Raw genomic sequence first — 23624 nt, 5'->3', positions numbered from 1 at the left:
AAAGAACATAAAACATAAATGGGAGAATTCATAGGAAAAAGAACCAGAAAATAGAAGCATATGCAGAATTCAAGAAAAATCTGAAAAAAATACAATTTTAGAAATAAAGACGAAGTTATAAGAGCCACAACAGAAAGTAGACACTACAGAATGATCAGTAACAGAGTATTTTTTTTTTAATTAAATGTGAATAAAGTGAAACAGATATTGAAAAAGAGAAGAAAGGTCTGGGGAGAAGCAGATAGACATAGAAGAGAAGGAAATCCAACATGTATTTGAATCCCTGAAAAAAAGACCAAGATAAGGGAATAAAGTAATATTCAAAAGTTTAATTAAGAAAATTATCTGTGACAGTTTAAAAAAAGACATTAAATGAAGAATAAATGTCCTGAAATGGCACACTATGTACCTGGATAAACACCCAGGCCAACACCAAATATTTCCCAGTAAAAGTATTAGAAATCAAACAGAAAGATAGATTGTTTGGGCATTCAGCAAACAGATCAAGACATGCATAATACATAGAAAAACAGAACAGGACTCAGAGGCAAAAAATATACAAATCAATTATCACTGCAAAGTAAAGGAGCTGTTACAGTGGAGGATTACTGGACTGAATGTCAATATTATGACATAGTATGAGTGTGTTTCGTGTTTGGTATTGCAATCATTGTCGCTTTTGTTGTGGTCATCCATTTACAATGCTTGGTGTCAGTTTATTTATCTCTTGTAAAAATAAAATACAGTGTGTGTGTGTGAAAAAAAATAAAAAATAAATAAAATCCAAAAAAAGAAAAAAAGAAATCCAATTACATGTTTCCAGAAAGCAGTTAGACAGATGTGTAGGGAATGCAGGAGAGAAGTCTAGGCCAGATACACAATTTGGAAGTCAACAGTATATAGATGGAAATTTAAGCCATAAAACAGGACTTTTTCTTTTACTCTGAAAGGATGAATGATTCACTAATCTTTTATATGTAAAATTATAATCCTCATTTAAGTGTGTATTAAAAACTGCCCTTCCATCTGAATGCCCTTACACTAACTGCTTTCGGGAGTGTTGTGTTTTATAGAGCATTGTTTTTCCATAACAGAATATTGCCTAACCTAGATTAATAGAGCTGTGAACACAGACAAAAATATATGGTACAATAAAATTATGTAACTCATTCATTTCAAAAAAAAAAAAAAAGAATAGCATCAAATTTCTCACTGCAACATCAACACCAAAAAACAGCAAATACCTACAAGTTACTCAAAAGGAAAATACAAGATGAGCATTTTATTTACATCTAAGATTCCCTTTAAGTATAGAGGTACGAAAGAACCCAGGGAATATTTCTCCAATTGCCCTTTCTGGGGAATCTATTATGGAATGATCTCTAGACAATCAAGAATTTATTGGAGAAACTTTGCTGAAAGGAATGATCATGCACAATAATTATACTTTAAAAAACTGAGACTAAAATGTGGGGATAAGAATGAAAGACTAGCATGCAAATATTAAATATGATCTGGCAATATAAAAATAGCACAAACTAGAGTGATGTCAGCAAATGGCAGAAGTGTCCAGCTTTCATTCCCCCACAGAAACACTATTTTAACAACCAGACATGGAAAAAAATATCTTCATGAGAGCAATGGAATCCAGGTGAGAGATTACAGCAAACAAGTGGAGCACAGAAATGAGAATAGATGCACTCAAGAGAGTAGGAAGGACAGTTTCACTTTACCTGCATCACTGCTTTTTCAAAAGTGCACAGTGCAGTGCCAAGAGTGATCCCTTTAGCCTGGGAAGTCTCTCATGGGGGAAAGAAAGTAAAGCGGGCATCCAACTTTATGATAGACCCAGGCTCCAGGCCCACAGCCAGAGATATCAATACGAGGCCCACCCACCTGCAGATACTAGTACAGAGCCAACCTGACTGCAGATACCAGCACAAGCCCTACCCATGGAATTTGGTACCTGGCCCACTCACAGACCCCAGCACCAGGCCCACCTGTGAACCCTGGCACATGCCCACCAACCCAGAGACCCCAACAGCAGGCCCACTCATGGACTCTACCTGCCAGACTGCCAAGGATCTCCAGCTGAGCTGACTGGTTAAGGTTTTTCCCTGCCAAAGCCAGTCTATACATACTGGAAGAGGACATTACTCCTTCAAATGTATAGGTACCAAAGCAAAGCTAAAAGGATCATAAAGAATCAGGGAACCATGAAACTACCAAAGAAACAAAATAAAGCTCTAACAGTCAAACCTAAAAAAAAAGTTTTTTGATAATAAATAAATAAGTAAAAATTTTAAATTAAAAATTAAAAAATTTAAATAGATAATAAAAATTAAAAATAATTTTTTAAAAAATTTAAAAAGGAGATCTGTGAACTTCCTGAAGAGAATTAAAAATAATTGTCTTAAGGAAGCTCAGTGAGCTAGATGAAAACACAGATAGACAATGAAACAAAATCAAGGAAACAATATATGAAATCAGAAGTTCAACAAAGAGATAGAAATCATAAAAAAGAAAGAAACAGAAATTGTGAGCTGAAGAATACAATGACCAAATTGAAAAATTCAGTACAAAGTTTCAACCACAGACTTGATCAAGCCAAAGAAAGAACCACTTAGCTCAAAAGCAAATTATCTGAAATTACACAGTAAGAGGAACAAAAAGAAAAAGTATAAAAAAGAGTGAAGAAAGCCTATGGGAATTATAGGATACCATCAAAACAATCAATGTACACATTATGGAAGTCCCAGATGGAGACGAGAAAGTCACAAGGGTATAATCTTATTTAAAGAAATAAAGACTGAAAAATTCCCAAATCTGGGGAGAGAAATGGAAATAAAATTTATGAAGCCTAAAAGACTCCAAAGAGGTTAAAATGAAAGAAATCTACAATGAGAAACATTAAAATTAAACCATCAAAAGTCAAACACAGAGAATTGTGAAGTCAGGAAAAGTGACTCATCACATACAAGGAAACGCCCAAAAGACTATCAGTGGATTTCTCAGCAGAAACCTTGCAGTCCAGGAAAAGAGTGGGATAATATTCAAAGTGCTGAAAGGAAAAAATGGCCAACCAAGAATATTATACATGGAAATTTATCCTTTAAAACTGAAGAAGAGATAAAGACTTTCCCAGAAAAACAAAAACTGAGGGAGTTCATCATCACTAGACCTGCCTTGAATAAAAGGTTAAAGGGAGTTCTTCAAGTTGAAAGAAAAGTACACTAAACAGAAACACAAAAGCACATGAAAGTATATATCTCTCTGGTAATGGTAAATATTTAGAGAAGTACAGAATAATGTAATACTGTAAGAGTGGTGAATAAATCACTTTTAACCCCAGTACAAAAGTTAAAAGACAAAAGTATTAAGAATAACTATAATCACAAAAATTGGTTAATGGATACATCATATAAAAAGAAGTAAATTCTGACATCAAAAATATAAAGTGTAAGGAGGAATACATGTGTAGATTTAAAAACTAACAAAAAACTCATCTTTATTCTACATACCAGATGATAGTTCATGTATCTTTCTTTCACAAACTTCACTTTATACTTTTTAACCTTCAATTCTGTTGCCTTGCAAGAGAAAGATGTGGGATTTAAATTTTTTAATTTTAGAATATGTTATTAGCTGAATAAATAGAGGCTACTCATTTACTAAAAATTGATTTTGCTTTGAGAGAATGTGTACAGTTTTTGTAAGCAGTTGAAATTAAGTTGTTATCAGTTTAAATTAGGCTATGATAACAATAAGCCTCATGGTAAACACAATGAAAAAACTTATAGTAGATACAAAAAAGGTAATGAGAAAAAAAATCAAATCATCAAAACACAAGGAAGGACAGCAAGAAAGGAAGTGAGAAACAAAAGAACTATGAAACATACGGAAAACAAAAAATTTCCTTTTATCAATGTTTCATAGTTTTCAGCAAATAGATCTTTCACCTCCTTGGTTAAGTTTATCCTAGGTATTTTGGTTTTTTGATGCAATTTTAAAGGATTGGGGTTTTTTTACTTTCTCTTTCTGATATTTCAATATTAGTGTATAGAAATACAACAGATTTCTGTATATTACTCTTATATCCTACAACCTTGCTGAATTCATTTATTAGTTCTAATAGTTTTTGGGTGGAGACTTTACAGTTCTCTACATAGAGTATCATGTCATCTGCAAATAGTGACAGTTTTACCTCTTCCTTTCCAATTTGCATATCTTTTATTTCTTTTTATTGTCTGATTGCTATGGCTAGGACTTCCAATACTATGTTGAATACAAGCAGTAAGAGTGGGCATCCTTGTCTTGTCCCTGAATTTAGCAGGAAGGCTTTCAGCTTTTCACCATTGAGTATTATGTTGGCTGTGGGTTTGTCATAAATGGCTTTTATTTTGGTGAGATATGTTCCTTCTATACTCACTTTGGTGAGAGTTTTTATCATGAATGAAGGTTGAACTTTATCAAATGCTTTTTCTGCATCTATTGAGATGATTGTATGGTTTTTGGCTTTTCTTCTGCTAATATGGTGTATCACAATGGTTGATTTGCACATGTTAAATCATCCTTGTGACCCTGGGATGAACCCAACTTGATCACAGTGTATTATCCTTTTTATGTATTTGGATTCGGTTTGCTAATATTTTGTTGAGGATTTTTGCATCTATATTCATCAAAGATATTGGCCTGCAATTTTCTTTTCTTGAAGTGTCTTTGTCAGGCCTTGGTATCAGGGTGATGGTGGCTTCATAGAATGAATTTGGGAGTGTTCCTTTCTTTTCAATCTTTTGGAATAGTTTGAGCAGGAAAAGTGTAAGTCCTTCTTTGTATGTTTGGTAGAATTCCCCAGTGAAGCAAACCAGATTCACTAGCACATTAAAAACATCATGATCAGTCACCATCATGAATGACAAGTAACTATCCAGACCAGGAAGATCATGACCAACTGACTACTTCAGCAGAAACAAATGGTCATCGATGTCCTTCACTGTGGGAAGGCAACAGTACCTAAGACAGAAATTCGGGAAAAACTAGCCAAAATGTACAAGACCACACCAGATGTCATCTTTGTATTTAGATTCAGAACCCATTTTGGTGGTGGCAAGACAACTGGCTTTGGCATGATTTACAATTCCTTGGATTATGCAAAGAAGAATGAGCCCAAACACAGGCTTGCAAGACATGGCCTGAATGAGAAGAAAAAGACCTCAAGAAAGCAGCAAAAGGAACACAAGAACAGAATGAAGAAAGTAGGGGGACTGCAAAGACCATTGTTGGTGTTGGCAAAAAGAAGGAGTAAAGATTCTGCAGTGACTGTATCTGTGGTGATTGTGCAGATATTTCATGAGAGAATTAATAAACTAAGACCTTTAAAAAAAAATCATATACCATGACCCAGTGGGATTTATTCCTGGGATGCAAAGATGGTTCAAAATACACAAAATAATCAATATGATACTTTGACAGAATGAAAGATAAAAACCAAATAATCATCTCAATAGATGCACAAAAGGCATTTAACAAAATTCAACATCCTTTTATGATAAAAACCCTCAACAAATTAAGTATAGAATAAACTTATCTCAACACAATAAAGTCCATATATAAGAAGCCCAGTTAACGTCATACTTAATGGTAAAAATTGAAAGCTCTTCCTCCAAGATCAGGAACAAGGCATTGAATGTTCACTCTCACCACTTCCATTCAACATAGTACTAGGCATTTTGGCCAGAGCAATTTGACAAGAAAAAAAAAAAAAAAGGTTCTCCAATTGAGAAAGGAAAAAGTAAAATTATCTCTCTTTGCAGATGACATGATCTAACATGTGAAAACCCTAAAGACAGCACAAAAAATACTGCTAGAATAATGAATTCAACAAAGTTGCAAGATATGAAATCAATGTACAAATATCAGTTGCACTGCTATACACCAACAACAAAGTATCCAAAAAGAAAAGTAAGAAAATACTCCATTTATAATAGCACCCAAAAAAGAAAGAATAAACTAAGGAATAACCTTAAACAAGGAAGTGGGGACTTCCCTGGTGACACAGTGGTTAAGAATCCGCTTGCCAATGTAGGGGACATGGGTTCGATCCCTGGTCCAGGAAGATCCCACATGCCACAGAGTAACTAAGCCCATGTGCCACAACTACTGAGCCTGTGCCACAACTACTGAGCCTGTACTGAGCCCATGAGCTACAACTACCGAGCCAGCACACCACAACTATTGAAGCCCGTGTTCCTAGAGTCCGTGCTCTGCAACGAGAAGCCACCACAATGAGAAGTCCGTGCACTGCAACGAAGAGTAGACCCCGCTCGTCACAACTAGAGAAAGCCTGCCTGCAGCAACGAAGACCCAACGCAGCCAAAAATAAATAAATAAATAAATACGTGTGTAAGCTTAAACAAGGAAGTGAAAAACTTGCACACTAAAAATTATAAAACACCGATGAAAAAAATTAAAGTAGACACAACTAAATGGAAAGACATCTCATGTTCATGGATTAGAAGAATTATTGCTAAAATGTCTATTCTATCCAAAGAAATCTACAGACTCAATGCAGTTCCTATCAGAATGTCAATGGCATTCCTCACAGAAGCAGAAAAAAATATCCTAATATTCATATGGAACCAAAAAACACCCTGAATAGCCAAAGCAATTTTGAGCAAGAAAAACAAAGTTTGAAGGCATCACACTTCCTGGTTTCAAAATGTTAACAAAACTAGAGCAGTCAAAAGAGAATAGTACTGACATAAAAGATATATAGGCCAATAGAACAGAATAGAGAACTCAGAAATAAACCCATCTATATAGCCAACCCATCTTTGAAGAGAGTGCCAAGAATATACAATGGAGAAAGAATAGTTTATTCAATAAATGGTGGTGGAGAAACTGGATATCCACATGCAAAGGAATGAATTTGGACCCCTATCTTACATCATACACAAAAATCAACTCCAAATGAATTAAAGACTTAAGTGTAACTCATGAAGCTATAAAATTCCTAGAAGAAAACGTAGGGTAAAATCTTCTTGACATTGGCTTTGGCGACTATTTCTTGGATACAACACCAAAAACACCTGGAACAAAAGCAAAAATAGACAAGTGGAATTATGTCAAACTAAAAAACTTCTGCACAGCAAATGAAAAAATTAAGAAAATTACAAAACAGAAACAGACTCACAGACTTAGAAAACAAACTTATGGTTACCAAACAGGAAAGGTGGGGGGAGGGATAAATTGGAAGTTTGGGACTGACATATACACACTACTATATTTAAAATAGATAACCATCAAGGACCTACTGTTTAGCACAGAGAACTCTGCTCAGTATTCTGTAACAACCTAAATAGGAGAAGAATTTGAAAAAGAATAGATACATGTATATGTATAACTGAATCACTGTGCTGTACACTTGAAACTAACACAACATTTTAATCAACTATACTCCAATATAAAACTTTTGTTAATAAAAGGCAATCTAAGAGTAGGAGAAAATATTTGCAAACCATATGTCTTACAGAGTTAATGTCCAAAATATATAAGAAACTTCTACAACTAAACAGCAAAATAAACAAATAAAACCTGATTTTAAAATGGTCAAAGGACCTGAAAAGACATTTTTCAAATTACATTCAAATGGATAACAGGTATATGAGAAGGTGTTCAACATCACTAACCATCAAGGAAATGAGAATCAAAACCACACTGAGATATCACTGCATGCATTTTAGGATGGCAATTATCAAAAGGACAAGCAATAACGAATGTTGGCAAGGATGTAGGGGGAACAAAAAGGGAACCCTTGTACATTGTTGGTAGGAATGAAAATTGGTACAGCCACTATGGAAAACAGTATGGACGTTCATCAAAAATTTTGAAATAGACCACTGCATATTATCCAGCAATCCTACTTCTGGGTATACATCCAAAGGAATTGAAATCAGTATCTCAAAGAGGTATCTGCATTCCCATATTCGTTTAAACATTATTAACAATAGCCAAAACATGGAAGCAACTTAAATGTCCATTGACAGAAGAATGAATGAAGAAAATGTGGGTGATGTCAACAACATGGTGGTGTGAGAGGCTCCCTTTTTCTCTCCCCTTCAGTCTACAAGCAATGAAATATCCATAACTCAACAAGGTGCCTCTGCCCAAAACATCATGACACTGAAGAATTCCACACATATGTACTTTTAAGGTACGTGGACTAGAGCATATAGAGGAGGTGGAACCAAGGGAACAATGGAGGCAGTGTCTGAGATTTTAAACCCCCAGCTGCAGCAGCTGAACCCTCAGCCCAAAGAGAGTCCAATAGCATCAAGGGAGGTGTCACACATGACTCTGGCTTTTAGGCTGCAGTGGCACCCATAGCCACGGGGAACTGGACAGCAGTGACAACAGCACATGCAACCCAACCCCTCCAGCTGTGAAGGTACCCGAGACTCCCATCCCCCCCCCAAAAGCAACAGCTCCCACAAACCCAACAACCCTGGATACGGCAAAGGTACCTGTGACCCTGGCATCCCTCTTCACCTTCCCCCTCCCCTACAGTGACAGAGCCCGCAACCCAGGAGACCCCCAACATGACACAGGTGCCCAACATCTTGGTGCCCCAGGCAAGGACTCCAGCAACATAGGCAGTAGCAGAGCACCATCAACCCTGGAGGCACAAGCAGGGACACCAGGGCACTAGGCAACACCTCTGGCAGAGACGGTGAAAGGTGGAAAGTACTGATTCCCAAATATAACCAGAGGCTCAGGTAAGAGGAATCAAAAACTTGTGCTATACCACCACCTACTGGAAGACAAAAGAAAAGCCTCTAACTACTAACCTGTTGAATCGTTAGAATCAAGTGTAAAGGAAAAAAAAAAAAAAAGGTTTTACCTAAAGAAAGGTGTTCACTATTTCAAATGCACCAGCAGAGGAACAACTCATCAAGCACCAGGAAGAACCACAGTAATATGATATCACAAAAAGAAAAAGACAATTCTCCAGAAACCACACTTAAAATCATGGAATACTGCAATCTAACTGATCAAGAATTCAAATAGCTGTCATGAAGAAACTCAATGAGCTACAAGAACTCAGAAAGCCAAGAGTTCAAGAATAAAATTAGTGAACAGAAGGAATACTTTACCAAAGAGATTGAAACTCTAAAAAAGATTCAACCAAACAGAAATTCTGGAGCTGAAGAAGTCAATAAATGAGATGAAGAACACATTAGAAAGCACTGGAAATAGAGCAGGCCATATGGAAGAGAGAATCAGTGAGCTCAAAGGCAGAAATCTAGCAATGATACAGGTAGAAGAGGAGAGAGAATCAAGATCCAAAAAAATAAAGAAATATTATGAGAACTATCTGACTCTATTAGGAAGAGCAACATTAGATAACAGGTATCCCAGAAGGAAAAGAGAAGGAGAAGGGAGCAGAGAGTCTATTTAAAGAAATAATAGCTAAGGACTTCCCAAACCAAGGGAAGGAACTGGATATACAAATCCATAAAACTAAAAGAACACTTAATAACCTCAACGCAAAAAGACCTTCTCTGAGACATATTAACACTGTCAAAAGTCAAAGACAAAGATAGAATTTTAAAAGCAGTCAGGGAAAAAAAAGGATGGTAACAAACAAAGAAATCTTCATTAGGCTATCAGTAGATTTCTTAGCAGAAAATCTAGGCCAGGAGGGAGTGAAATGACATTATAGAAATACAGAAGGATAAAAAACTGTCAGCCAAGAATAATCTATCCAGCAAAGTTATCATTCAGATGTGAAGGAGAAATAAAGTTTTCCCCAGACAAATAAAAGCTGAGGGAATTCATCAACACTAGACCTGCCTTACAAAAAAAATATTGAAAGGAGCTCTTCTACTAGAAACAAAAAGGCAAAAGTATACAAAACTTTGAGTACGGTGATGAATAGACAAAAATCAGAAAATTGCAACTGTATATCAGAATAAGTTTTTAAACACTTTATTATAGCATAAAGGTTAAAGGAGGGAAAGCAGTAAAAATAACTATAGCTATTTCAATTTGGTAACAACTTATAACATAAAAAGGGATAATTTGAGACAACAAAAAAAAAGGGGGAAGAGGAAAAGGACAGAACCCATACAGGCAAATGAAGATAAGATGCTATCAGCAGAAAAAGGACTATTTTATCTATAAGAAATTTTATACAAACCTAATCGTAACCACAAAACATAAATCTAGAGCAGAGACACAAAACATAAAAAATAGGAAACTGAGAAAAACATCATATAACACCACCAAACTGACAAACACAAGGAAAAATAATCAAAGGAGGTATACAGCAATCTTTTAAAAAAAAGATAAAATGACAGTACTAAGCTCTCACTTATCAATAATCACCCTAAATGTCAATGGATAGAATTCATCAGTCAAAAGACACAGAGTGCCTGGAAGAATAAAAAAACGAGACCCAACTATATGCTGTTTTCACAAGACTAATCTCCACTCTAAAGACAAACATAGTCTCCAGGTGAAGCAATGGAAGATGATACTCCAGGCAAATGGTAGTCAAAAAAAGCAGTGTAGCCATACTTATATCAGACAAAATAGATTTCAAACCAAAAAAGGTAAGAAAAGACAAAGATGGACATTATATAAAGGCAAAGGAGACAATTTTTCAAAAAGACATAATAGTTATTAATATATATATGCACTAACACTGGAGCACCAAAATATATAAAGTAAGTAGCAATAGATTTAAAGGGAGATATTGACAGCAACACAATAAAAGTAGGGTCCCACAACCATCAATGGATTGGTCATCCAGATAGAAAGTCAACAAGGAAACAGCTGCTTAAACGAAACATTAGGCCAGATAGATTTAATAGATTTATATAGAACATTCTATACAAATGCAGCAGAAGGCACATTCTTCTCAAGGGTACATGGAAAATTCTCAAGGATAGACCATACATTGGTACACAAAATAAGTCTCAGTAAATTTAAGAAGATTTAAATCATGTCAAGCTTCTTTTCCAGTCACAATGATGTAAAACTAGAAATCAATTACAAGAGGAAAGTTGGAAAAATCACGAACATGTGGAAACTAAACAACAAGCTACTGAACAACCACTGGGTCAACAAAGAAATCATGGTTTTTAAAAACCTGAAGACAAATGAAAATGAAAATACAACACATGAAAATCTGTGGGATGCAGCAAAGTGGTACTAAGAGGGAAGTTAACAGCAATACAGACCTACCTCAAGAAACAAGAAAATTCTCAGATAGGTTAGAGCGGAAATAAATGAAATGGAGACTAAAAAGAAATAGAAAAGGTCAACGAAACTAAGAGTTGGTTCTTTGAAAAGATAAACAAAATTGACAAACCTTTAGCTAGACTCACTAAGAAAAAAAAGAGAGAAGCGTCTGATAAATATAATCAGAAACAAAAGAGGATAAGTAACAATGGATACCCGAGATATACAAAGAATTATAAAAGAGTATTATGAACAACTATACACCAAGAAATTGGGACAATGTAGAAGAAGTGGACAAATTCTTAGAATCATACAACCTTCCAAGACTGAATCATGAAGAAATAGAAAATGTGAATAGACCAATCACTAGTAAGGATATTGACACAGTAATCAAAAACTCCCCAAAACAAAAGTCCAGGACCAGAGAGCTTTACAGATGAATTCTACCAAACATTCAAAGAAGATTTAATACCTATCCTTCTCAAACTCTTCCAAAAAATTGAAGAGGAAGGAACACATCCTAACTTATTTTACTAGACAAACATTACCCTGATACAAAAACTAGCAACAGACAACACAAAAAAAGAAAATAACAGGCCAATATCTGATGAACATAGAGACAAAAATCTTCAACAAAATATTATCAAACCTAATAAAAGGATCATACACATGATCAAGTGGGACTTCTTTCAGAGACTCAAGGATGGTTCAACATCCGCCAATCTATCAACATGATACACCACATTAACAAAATGAAGATAAAAATCATGTGATCATCTCAATAGATGCAGAAAAAGCACTTGACAAGATTCAACATCCATGTATGATTTTTAAAAAAACAATCAATAAAATAGGCATAAAAAGAACATACCTCCACATAATAAAGGTCATATATGACAAACCCATTGCTAACATCATTCTCAATAGTGAAAATCTGAAACCTATCTTTCTAAGATTAGGAACAAGACAAGGATGCCCACTGTCACCACTCTTATTCAACATAGTATTGGAAGTCCTGGACACAGCAATCAAATAAGAAAAATAAATAAAAGGAATCCAGATTGGAAAAGATGAAGTAAAACTGTCACTGTTTACAGATATAACATGATTTTATATATATGGAAAACCTTGAAGACTCCACCAAAAATCTATCAGAAATAATAACCAAATACAGTAAAGCTGTAGGGTACAAAATCAATACACAGAATCAGTTGTGTTTTTATACATTAACAGTGAACTAGCAGAAAAGTAAATTAAGAAAACAATCCCATTTACAATTACAACAAAAAGAATAAAATACCTAGAAATAAATTTAACCAAGGAGGTGAAAAGGCTGTACACTGAAAAGTATAAGACACTGTTGAAAGAAATTAAAGAAAACACAAAGAAATGGAAAGATGTTCCATGATCATAGACTGGAAAAAGTAACAGTGTTAAAATGTCTATATTACCTAAAGCAATCTACAGATTCAGTGCAATCTCTATCAAAATCCCAGTGACATTTTTCACAGAAATAAAAAAAAAATCCTGAAATTGATATTGAACCACAAAAGACCCCAAAGAGCCAAAGCAATCCTGAGAAAAAAGAACAAAGTTGGTGGTAACACATGCACAGATGTTCAAATTATATTACAAAGCTATAATAATCAAAACATCACGGTATTGGTAGAAAAACAATACAGAGATCAACAGAACAGAATAGAGAGCCCAGAAATAAGCACACATTACAACAAAGAAGCAAAGAACATGCAATGGAGAAAGAATAGTCTCTTCAATAACTGGTGCTGGGAAAATGGGACAGACACATGCAAAAGAATGAAACTAGACCACTATCTTACACCACACACAAAAATCAACTCAAAACGGATTAAAGATTTGAATGTAAGACCTGAAACCATAAAACTCCTAGATGAAAACATAGGCAGTATGTTCTTGGACATCAGTCTTAGCAATGCCTTTTTGGACCTGTGTCCTCAGGCAAGGGAAACAGAAGCTAAAATAAACAAATGCGACTACATCACATTAAAATGTTTCTGCACAGCAAAGGAAAACATGAACAAAGCAAAAAGATAGTCTACCAAAAGGGAGAAGATATTTGCAAATCATATATCTGATTCGGGGTTAAGATCCAAAATATGTAAAGAACTCATACAACTCAGCAACAAAAAACATACCACCAATTCAAATATGGACTGAGGAACTGAATAAACATTTTTCCAAAGACATAAAGATGTCTAACAGGCACATGAAAAGATGTTCAACATCACTAATTATCAGGGAAATGCAAATCAAAACCACAATGAGGTATCACCTTACACCCATTAGAATGGGTATTATCAGAAAGGCAAGAAATAACCAGTATTGGAGAGGATGTGGAGAAAAGAGAACCCTCATACAATGGTCATGGGAATGTAAATTGGTGTAGCCCTTATGGAAAAGAATATGGAGATTCCTTTAAAAATTAAGAATGGAACTAACATATGATCCAGCTATTCCATTTCTGGTTATTTATCTGAAGAACACAAAAACACTAATTTGAAAAGATATATGCAATGCACACCTATGTTTATCGCAGCATTATTTACAATAGCCAAGACATGTAAACAACCTAAATGCCCATCAATGGATGAATGGATAAAGAAGATGTGATATATATATACAATGAAATACCACTCAGCCATAAAAAAGATGAAATCTTGTCATTTGCAACAACATGGATGGACCTTGAGATTACTGTGCTAAGTGAAATAAGTCGAATGGGGAAAGACAAATACCATATGATTTCACTCATATGTTGAATATTAAATAAATGAACAAACCAATCAAAATGAAAACAAGCACAAAGATACGGAGAACAGAGTAGAGGCTACCAGAGGGGAAGTCTGGGTGGGTGGAGGGGGAAGCGAAATAGGTAAAGGGGATCAACAGTATGGTGATGGATGGAAAGTAAACGTTCAGTGGTGAGCACACTGTAGTGTATACAGAAGTCAAAATATAATGTAGTACACACAAAACTCACATAATGTTATAAACCAATGTTACCTCAATAAATAAAAAAAAATGTGGTATATACATATAATGGAATACTACACAGTCTTAAACAAGAAGAAAATCCTGCCATTTGTGACAATATGGATCAACCCCATAGGACATTATGTTAAATGAAATAAGCCAGACACAGAACAAACATTGTAAAATACCAGTTGTATGATGAATCCAAAACAGTCAAACTCATAGAAGCAGAGAGTGGATCAGTGGTTGTCAGGGGCTGGGAGGAGTGGAAAACTGGAAGATATAATCAAAGGGTACAAAGTTTCAATTATACAAGATAAGTCAGTCCTAGAGATCTACTATACGACATGGTGCCTATAGTTAACAATACTATTTATGTTGAATACTTAAAATTTGCTAAGAGTTTAGATCTTATGTTAAGTGTTCTTTTCACAGAATAATATATACTAATAACAACAACAAAGAAGAGGGTAGGAGGAAACTTCTAGAGATGATGAATAGGTTTACAGCATAGATTGATATCATGACTTCATGGGTTTATACTTAACTCCAAACTCACCAAGTTGTATATACTAATTATGTCCAGCTTTTTGTATGTCAAAAAATAAATAAAGTTTTAAAAGTCTGTGAAAAATAGGATAAAATAAAACTTGAGTGAAAAAAGGGAGAAGGAAACAAAATAAATTCTGTGGTCGGCTCATAAGCTACGGCTTGGAATAAAATATTATTTAAACTGATAAAGCTTAGCATATTTGAAAGTACAAATATCAACACTAAATAAGTTATCACCATTGACTAAAATTAGATGGTAGAAGAGAGAAAAAGGAAGAGGAAGGAAAAGTTTCTAGTCTAAATTTATTGTTCATCATAGACAAAGTGTAAATAAGAGGGCACTACTTATATCATTTAAAGGTATTAATGTAAAAGTAAGTACTAGAACAAAATACAAACCTTCCAACATATCCAAAACTCCAGAAATAGAAAGGGAAAGAAAAGAAAGTAGATAACATTGTGATTGTGAAAAGCACTCTCTTCTCATGTATATGTACAAATTTACTAACATACATATTATATGTATGATACTATAAACCTTGAATCAAATGTATCAGTCATATCAACAAATGTAAATTGTGGTTAACTCATCTAATAAATAAAAATATTGTCATGTTAGCACTCAAAGTAAAACCCAACTTTACAGTGTACATAAGAGAATCACCTAAATGAAGTGATTCAGAAAGCTTAAAATTAAAGAATCAGTAGAAGGTTGTAATGAGACTGTTATGGGCTGAACTGTGTTCTCCCCAAAATTCATTTGTTGAAGTCCTGAACCCCAATACCTCAGAATGTGACTGTATTTGGAGATAGAGTCTTTAAAGAGGTGATTAAGTTAAAATGAGGTCATTAGTGTGGGCCCTAATCTAGTATGACCGGTGTCTCTATGAGAAGAGGAAATTAGGACACAGAGAAGAAACAGGAAGAAGACACCACCTGCAAGCCAAGGAGAGAGGCCTCAGAAGAAATCAATCCTCCCAACACCTTGTTCTCAGACCTCTATGTTCCAGAATAATGAGAAAATAAATTTGTGCTGTTTAAGCCATTCAGTATGTCTTTGGTTATTGTTATGGTAGATCTGGCAAACTAACACAGAGACCATTGCTCTGATCCTCACAGTGAGAACAAATGAGACAAATTATAATTTTTCAAAAATCTATTACAGAGCTAAAGATGCGAAGAGATCTAAAACAATAAATTCTAGCAAGGGATGATCTCTTCTTAGGAGAGTAAAGATTCAGAGCTTTGTTTCCTCCTGGTGGAGCTGTGGGATGAAGAGGAATCCATTCTATTGATAGATAGATAGAGTAAGAAAAAGCCAGCCAAACTTCTACCATCTTTTAATGGCTAAGTATTGGCAGATATAACAAGTTAGAATCACTAGGAACACCATACACAGAGTAAGTCTGTCCCAACAGCTTCCTCTTCCCATAGATCTTCACCCAGGACACAGGATAAAATACCAATTACTGTGGAAAGGGAAGAAAAGCTGAGAGAGATCTCCTTTGAGATGCACAGGGGCTTCTCCTAGTGCAAGGCAGCAGGCTGCGGCAAGCTGTGAGTAAGGGTAGGAGAGCTAAGTGAAATCCTGAGAAGGCACTCAAAGGATGAAAGAGGGATAGTAAAGATGGAAATCCCCAGGTACAGAAAGTGTAGGGTGGAAATTAAGAGAAAAGACAACTCCCACAGTTCAGAAAGTTGATAGGTAGGTAGGTATGTTAGTAAGTAGGCAGGTGGATGGATGGAAATATGGATGAGTGAGAGGTAATAATGGATGGTGATATATAAATGGATAGCCATATATATATATATATATATATATATATACACACACACACACACACACACATATATATGGAGAAATGTTGGATGGATGGATGGAAGGATTCTCTTTCTCCTTTTCAAACTGAATCATACTATATTCTGGTTTTAAAGAAATACATTATGAATGATTTCCTTTGTGAAGACCTCTTAGAATTTTTCAGAGACCAAGACATCAGCATTATCATTGCTGTGGGAACCCACTGAAATCAATAGCATAGGTCTCCTTCTAAATGTGTGTGAATTGCTTTCATTTACAACTTCAGGAAAGAAAACCAGCCAGGGCATTACTAAGAGTAAAATCCATTCTTCTGTTCACTAAACCTAAACCATTGCATTAGAGTAGACCAAGACAAACAAAATATCACAATAATGCTGTGGGGGATATAGGTTTCATTAAAGATAATCCACTACAATATGACAAAACATAAGGTAGTTACTCTTTCTGCGGCAACACAGATGAAGACTTTATTTTAAACCCAGAGCAGATTGAATTTTTGCATGATGTTTTCTTTAAACTGCCTGGCTTAATCTAGAAATACATTAAGACACTCATCCACCAGCTGTGCCAGTTTCAGCTGTAGCAAATTGATGATTAGCTTTCTCCTGACAATATTTTCTTCCCACAAAATTTTTAAATGGACTGAAATAACATTAAAAGTCAGGAATGGAAAATATACCTTCATTGTTAAATATTTTAAAGCTATTTTATCATTAAATCATTTGAATAATGTATTAGATAAAACTATTAATATTGGAAAACATTAATTAGGTGTGAACTTTTTGTGTTTTATTTTTGAGATAAAATTCAAAACATATCATCCCAAAGCCAAGTAAATAGGCAAAATTAATCACCATTGCCTGCATTAAACTCCATCACAAAATTTAGGACTTCCGTAATAGTTTCAGAACTTGTTAGTAATTTAAGGCAACCCTGGTTATTAAAGATGCAGATTTTTTTTAACCTCCTCTGCTATTTGATTTAAAATACCAGTGTTTTCTTTTAGTCCAATTTAATTAATTTTTGTATTTAAAGATAATTAAATTGGACTAAAAGAAATTACATGTAAATGAAAAGCAAATCCTTACGTTCAGAAGAATCTAAGCAAGAGTGGGCAAACTAGGACACATGGACAATGGTCTGTTTTTGTAAATAAAGTTTTATCAGAACACAGCCATGCTCACTTGTTTGTATACTGTTCCTAACAGACTTCTCACAATGGTGAAGTTGAGTAGTTGCTACAGAGAAGACCTGAGAGCCTTCAGGCTAAAATATTTACTATCTGGCCTTTTAAGAAAAAGTCCAACTCCTAGTTTACATAAAAAGTTTCAGGCCAACTCTCACCTTCATTCCATCAAGTGTTTTGGTATGCTCTTCCAGGAAGAGAGAAAAAATTTAATAAAAACTAAAAGTTATAGTCCCCAGATTAAATCAATTGCATTAAAATGAAGAAAAAAATAAAAAATAAATCACCTCTGCATTCGGCACTTGTCCCTTTACCTGACCCAGACACTACATGAGTCCTCTTCTTAGCCCTGTAGCGTGATGTACTGCACAAGCCTGATTACCGTTTTGATGAAAATATGCACCCTTTTCACTGACAGTATCTCACACCTATCCTTATTTTCATTTACATTATTTTGTATTTCTTAAAATTTGTAGTCATCAGTACCAAATAAAGGAAAATTTAATTTATTTTGACCCCTTCAAAGGCTGGGAGGTAGACCAAATTACTCAACATCTAACACATTTAGATTTAAAACTTTCTAAAATAATTTATGGTCAAAAGCTATTACCTTATACAATTCTATAAGCACCTATGTGTTGGCAATCATAACTGGTCTTGCTAAACTGAATATGTCCTAACTGGTAAACCCTTCTTGATTATGAAATCATATATGTGCTAAGCACTGGCTGACTCCATGTATGGGACTAAAAATCTTTGGGTTATCTTCCAAACTTCAATTGGAAGAATATTCTAACCTAGAACCCACTGATACTGTGATACTTAATAGGTAGCTAAAGAAGATAAGCTAAAGTGACACACTGTAAACACTGTCTACCCTCTATTTGACAACAGAATTAAAGAACTGAAGCACAAAGAAACATTTAAGTCCAAATTCACAAAAAAAATCCTTGAAAGTCATTATTTAAGGAAGTAAGGAAGTCTAGTTCTGTGGGCTCCAAACCTTCCTGCACATCAGCACCTGGGAAACATATTACAAAATAAAACAAATATTGTGTGCCCTCCCTCTAAGATTCTGATTCAGTAGGTCTGCTGTGGTATCTGGGATTATATAGTTTTAATAAACACCTCATGTTGTTTTTTGCAGTGGATACATGGACAGATATTTGGGAATTGATACAGCTGATTTCAATACAATGTAAGAAAGTAATGACAATCTAGATCTAGCTTTTTGTCCTTGTTCTTTCCCAAGTAGCTGTTTTGCAATCATTGTGGAAAAGGGGGTAAATCGATCTCTGAAAGTCCAGAACTCCTCATTCTTATTCAGTTTTGTTACTGTCAGGCTCTGTAATACTGGACAGTTCTGTTGATCTTGCATGCTTCTGTCTTCCCACCTGTTAAGTGATGAGGATGCCTGCTTGTCTACCTCACAGAATTTTGGGAGGGTAGCCAACATGACTCGAAAAAAGTAAAGGAGGAACAGCAGGGTAAATACAGCATAACTCCACTCTCTCCTAAGTGACAATAATGACATTAAGGGTATATTTAAAGGAATTATACCATAAAAACAAAGGGAATGGGAAAGGAGACAATGCTCACAAAACTTATGCAGAAGGATAAGTGCAAATGATTTAGCACAGAAGGGAAAGCTGAATCTTCAGTGAGCACTGTGGAAAGTTGGCATGTAACCCAATTTGCATGGCAGAATGCTCAAATGGTTCAACATTGAGTGGAGGTGGAGGTAAAATTGAGGCTATTAAAAAAATGAAGAAGTAGTTGAAAGTTTTTTCAGGATGTAATTAGGTCCTAGGCTAGGTCCTAGACACTTAACTGGAAGACTACCACTCTCCTCCTCCAGCAGAAGAATGGAGCTCTATTCTCTGCAAAGAGCCAAAAAGAGCATCTCGGACTTGGGAGATGCCAGATATGGTTGAGGGTGAGGTTGCCATATAAAATCAGGGAAATTCGGGAAACAGTTCATTAAAATACTGGGAGTCCCTGCTCTAGTCTCTAACTCAGCTCCCTAAACACTGGCAGTCAAGCTTATACACCTGGGCAGGCAAACGGGAGGTTCTTCCTACTGAATCTGACCAGATCAAGAGAAAAGACCTCAAGAGGCTCCTCAATTAACCAGACCACAAAATACCCTATAGTTCACCCACAATCTCCCAACCTTTCCCAAGTATACAGAGCTTGCAGTCAGCAGAAACACCTGTGGAAAGTCTCTAATGCAAAAGGCAGAGACCCAAACAAAGAGTAAATCCAACTAGTTAGAACCAGCATTTAGGCAGGGAGATGGAAAGCTTTAAAAACTGTAATTAGGTCCATAACCTATGTGTAAAATGGAATCTGTTTATCTAATTATATTTCTGACTATATATTTCTGATGAACCTGCATCATAATTCCAGAGACAACAAATTCTAATTTCTGAGCTGCAAAAATATTCAAAAATATAACAAAATAACATTAACACTGTTCACTATAATATATCCCTTGATAAACCCAGCAGTATCTATGTACTATCCCACAGAAGCCCAAGACTATTCTCATTGATTAATGAAGACAAGCCATTAAAAGTTGTTGAATGAAATGTTTTCTGTCATACTCAAGGCTAATTTCAACTGGGCATGTATTTATTATATATATTACATATATATAATATTAACATAATATTTATATATATATATATATATACATATATTCCTCAAAGAGATCTGTCTGCTCCTATGCTTGTTCACTCCTCATTCTTTTTTCAACAAGGAACCAAGTAGTCCTGCTGCTACAATAAAACCGTGAATTGTGTCACTGCTCTGCTTAAAACTTTCCTATCTCATTCAGTGTAAAAGATAAAAATTTGACAACAGCCTGCAAAGCCCCACCTTCCCATGTTCCCTCTCTCGTGTTCCTCCTCCTCACTTACTCCCTGCAGCCACACTAGCGTCCTTGCTGCTTCCTAAAAAGCACACTCCCACATAAGGGCTTTTGTACTGTTGTTTAGTCTGTTTGGAGTGCTCTTCCCACACCTATCCATGTAATTCATTCCTTCAACTCTTATCCTTGTTAAAAATGTCACCTTTTCTTATGAAGAACCTAGAGGCAGGACAGGAATAAAGACACAGACGTAGAGAATGGACTTGAGGACACGGGGAGGGGGAAGGGTAAGATGGGACGAAGTGAGAGTGGCATGGACATATATACGCTGCCAAATGTAAAATAGCTAGCTAGTGGGAAGCAGCCGCATAGCACAGGGAGATCAGCTCAGTGCTTTGTGTCCACCTAGAGGGGTGGGATAGGGAGGGTGTGAGGGAGACGCAAGAGGGAGGAGATGTGGGGATATATGTATATGTATAGCTGATTCACTTTGTTATAAAGCAGAAACTAACACACCATTGTAAAGCAATTATACTCCAATAAAGATGTTAAAAAAAAAGTCACCTTTTCAACTTGCTATTTCAAACTGCAACCCACCACTCTTCTAGCAATCTCAATCAATTCTACTCTTCTTTATTTTTTCCATAGAACTTATTGTCACCTAACATACTATACAACTTAGTCGTTATCTTTATTGTTTACTGTCTTTCTCTCCTTGCTAGAATATAAGCCCCATTATAGAAGGGCAATATATTTGTTTATTAATGTATTACAGGTACATAATAATTTTTTTAAATAACTACATGTGCCTGGTACACAGGGGGCACTCAATAAATATTTTCTGAAAGAATAAATAAATAAGTGAATGAGAAGGCTGGGTTGCATCTTAAAAAAGGAACAATCAGAGTAAGAAAGATTTCTGTAAAAATAAAAATATGATAGCAGAAATGAAAAAATATCAACAGAAGAAAAATTGGAGGAAAGCAAAAAGACCAAGAGATAAAAAATAGCAGAGGAAAAAAAAAAAAGATTATTAAAGGTTTGGTCCAGAAACTTAACATCTAATGAAAGGAGTTCCAGAAAGAAAGAATAGAAAAGACAAAAGGAAAGGATTAAAAGAATAATTCAGGAATTGGAAATAATTCTGAGAATGGGAAAAAGAGTAAGTTTCTATTTTGAAAAGGCCCATCAACCTCCCAGTACAACAGATAAAAACAGAGTCACACAAATTGGGGCATATCACCAGGCAATTTTCTGAACACTATGCATAAAGAGAAGATACTAAAAGTGTCCAGAGGAAAAATAGAACAGCTTTCATACAAAAGATCAAGAGTCAGAATGGCCTTGGATTTTTCAAAGCAACATTGAGAGCTGGAAGGCAATGAAGACATGCTCCCAAACTAAGGAAAAATTATTTTTAACCCAGAATACCTTAACAGATAAACAATAATTCAAGCAGAAGAATAAAGACCCTTTAAGATATGGAAAATCTCAAAAACATAAAAAATGAAAACTTCCATTGATCCCTTTCTTAGGAATCTAATGGAAGATATATTCTACAAATATCAGGGGTATGCTAAGAAAGGGGAAGACACGGGATCCATGAAATCAGGGCTTCAATTCAAGAGAGAGGCAAAACGATATCCTAGGAAAATGGTATTATGAGTTGAATTGTGTCCCCCTCAAAATATATGTTGAAGTCCTAATCAGCGGAACCTCTAAATATGACCTTATTTGGAAATGGAGCCTTTGCAGATGCAATCAAGTTAAGATGAGGTCATACTGAATTAGGGTGGGCCCTAAGTTTTATATGCATCATGTCTTTATAATAAGGGGGAATTACGAACACATAGAGGTACAGAGACTGCCATATGAAGATGGAGGCAGAGACTGAAGTGATGCATTTACAAACCAAAGAACACCAAGGATTGCCTGCATCCTCCAGAAACTAGGAGAGAGGCACGGAACAAATTCTTCATTTGTGAGTCTCCTGCCAACACACTGATTTTGAACTTCTAGCCTGCAGAACTGTGAAAGAATAAATTTCTGTTTTTAAAGGCATCAAGCTTGTGTTACTTTGTTATAGCATCCCTAGGAAACTAATACAAGTGGTGAGGAGAGATCTTAGGAAGACAGATATGTAGTCAGTTTAGAAAACACTCAGTCCAGATGGAGGTTGATCAGAGAGCTTTGGGAGAAGGGCATGAGAAGATGAAATTGACAGAATATCTGATATGTTTTTAATGTATTGAGAGGAAAAGTAGACAACTAGGGAGGGCTTGGGATACAAAGAAAACAAAGTGAGTGGGGGAAAAGACAGATACCAATTCAGGGAAAACAGAGCGTGTGCATAAAAGGGAAAGAAATTATATTCTGCCTTATGGCTCACCTGTGAAAAGGTTTTCACAGTAATTGTAACATAAATACTGAACTAATCAAAATTATAATGACACAGAGATATGGGTGACAAGAAGTGAGTATGTGATAGGGGTTGGTGTGGTGGTGAAAGAGAGCTAAATCTTCATCTTCAAAGGTATAGATAATGGGAAAACATCAAGAAATAAAACTATAGGCATGTTTTCAAAAATAGGAATATTACCTAAGAAAGCCAGAGCTCAAAAATCTCTGTGCTAGGAAAAGCCACCTTTAACCATGCTTCCTTTTAAAAGTATATGAAAACTAAATTCATATAACAATTAACAGATGAGTATTAAGATCAAATTCCATACAAAGTTGATATAAGGTGAAAGAGAATAAAAAGCAGATTAACGTCTCAACCAACAATGAAAAGATACCAGAAAGAGATTCCCACAGAACAGATAAAAAGTATAATCTATTTCAGAGTAAACTATAGTATTAAAATTATATGACACAAAAAAACAACAAAAATTTGAACTACAATAATTCAGAAGTGAACTGACAGAACCTAGAAAAAA

General features: G+C 35.2%; 1 protein-coding gene and 1 pseudogene across 10 annotated transcripts in view; one reads left to right on the top strand and one right to left on the bottom strand.

Annotated features, from left to right (window-relative positions):
- Window positions 1–23624, bottom strand: part of LOC309665527 (uncharacterized protein) — a 714473-nt gene that overhangs the window by 433092 nt on the left and 257757 nt on the right. For 8 of the 9 annotated variants that reach the window (XR_014266459.1, XR_014266460.1, XR_014266461.1 and 5 more), the window contains one exon: window positions 14445–14529. The exons of the other annotated variant lie outside the window; for it this stretch is intronic. The gene's annotated coding sequence lies outside the window, so the exon portion shown is untranslated. The remainder of the gene's footprint in view (window positions 1–14444; window positions 14530–23624) is intronic. 9 annotated transcript variants of the gene reach the window in all.
- Window positions 4947–5320, top strand: LOC309665553 (small ribosomal subunit protein eS24 pseudogene; annotated as a pseudogene). The gene has a single exon. The product of its transcript is annotated as a small ribosomal subunit protein eS24 pseudogene (transcript).

Source organism: Balaenoptera physalus, assembly GCF_965194825.1.
Source record: "Balaenoptera physalus genome assembly, chromosome: 8".
Taxonomy (NCBI): Eukaryota; Metazoa; Chordata; class Mammalia; order Artiodactyla; family Balaenopteridae; genus Balaenoptera; species Balaenoptera physalus.
The sequence above is the reverse complement of the archived record's forward strand: the minus strand, read 5'-3'. Positions and strand labels throughout refer to the sequence as shown.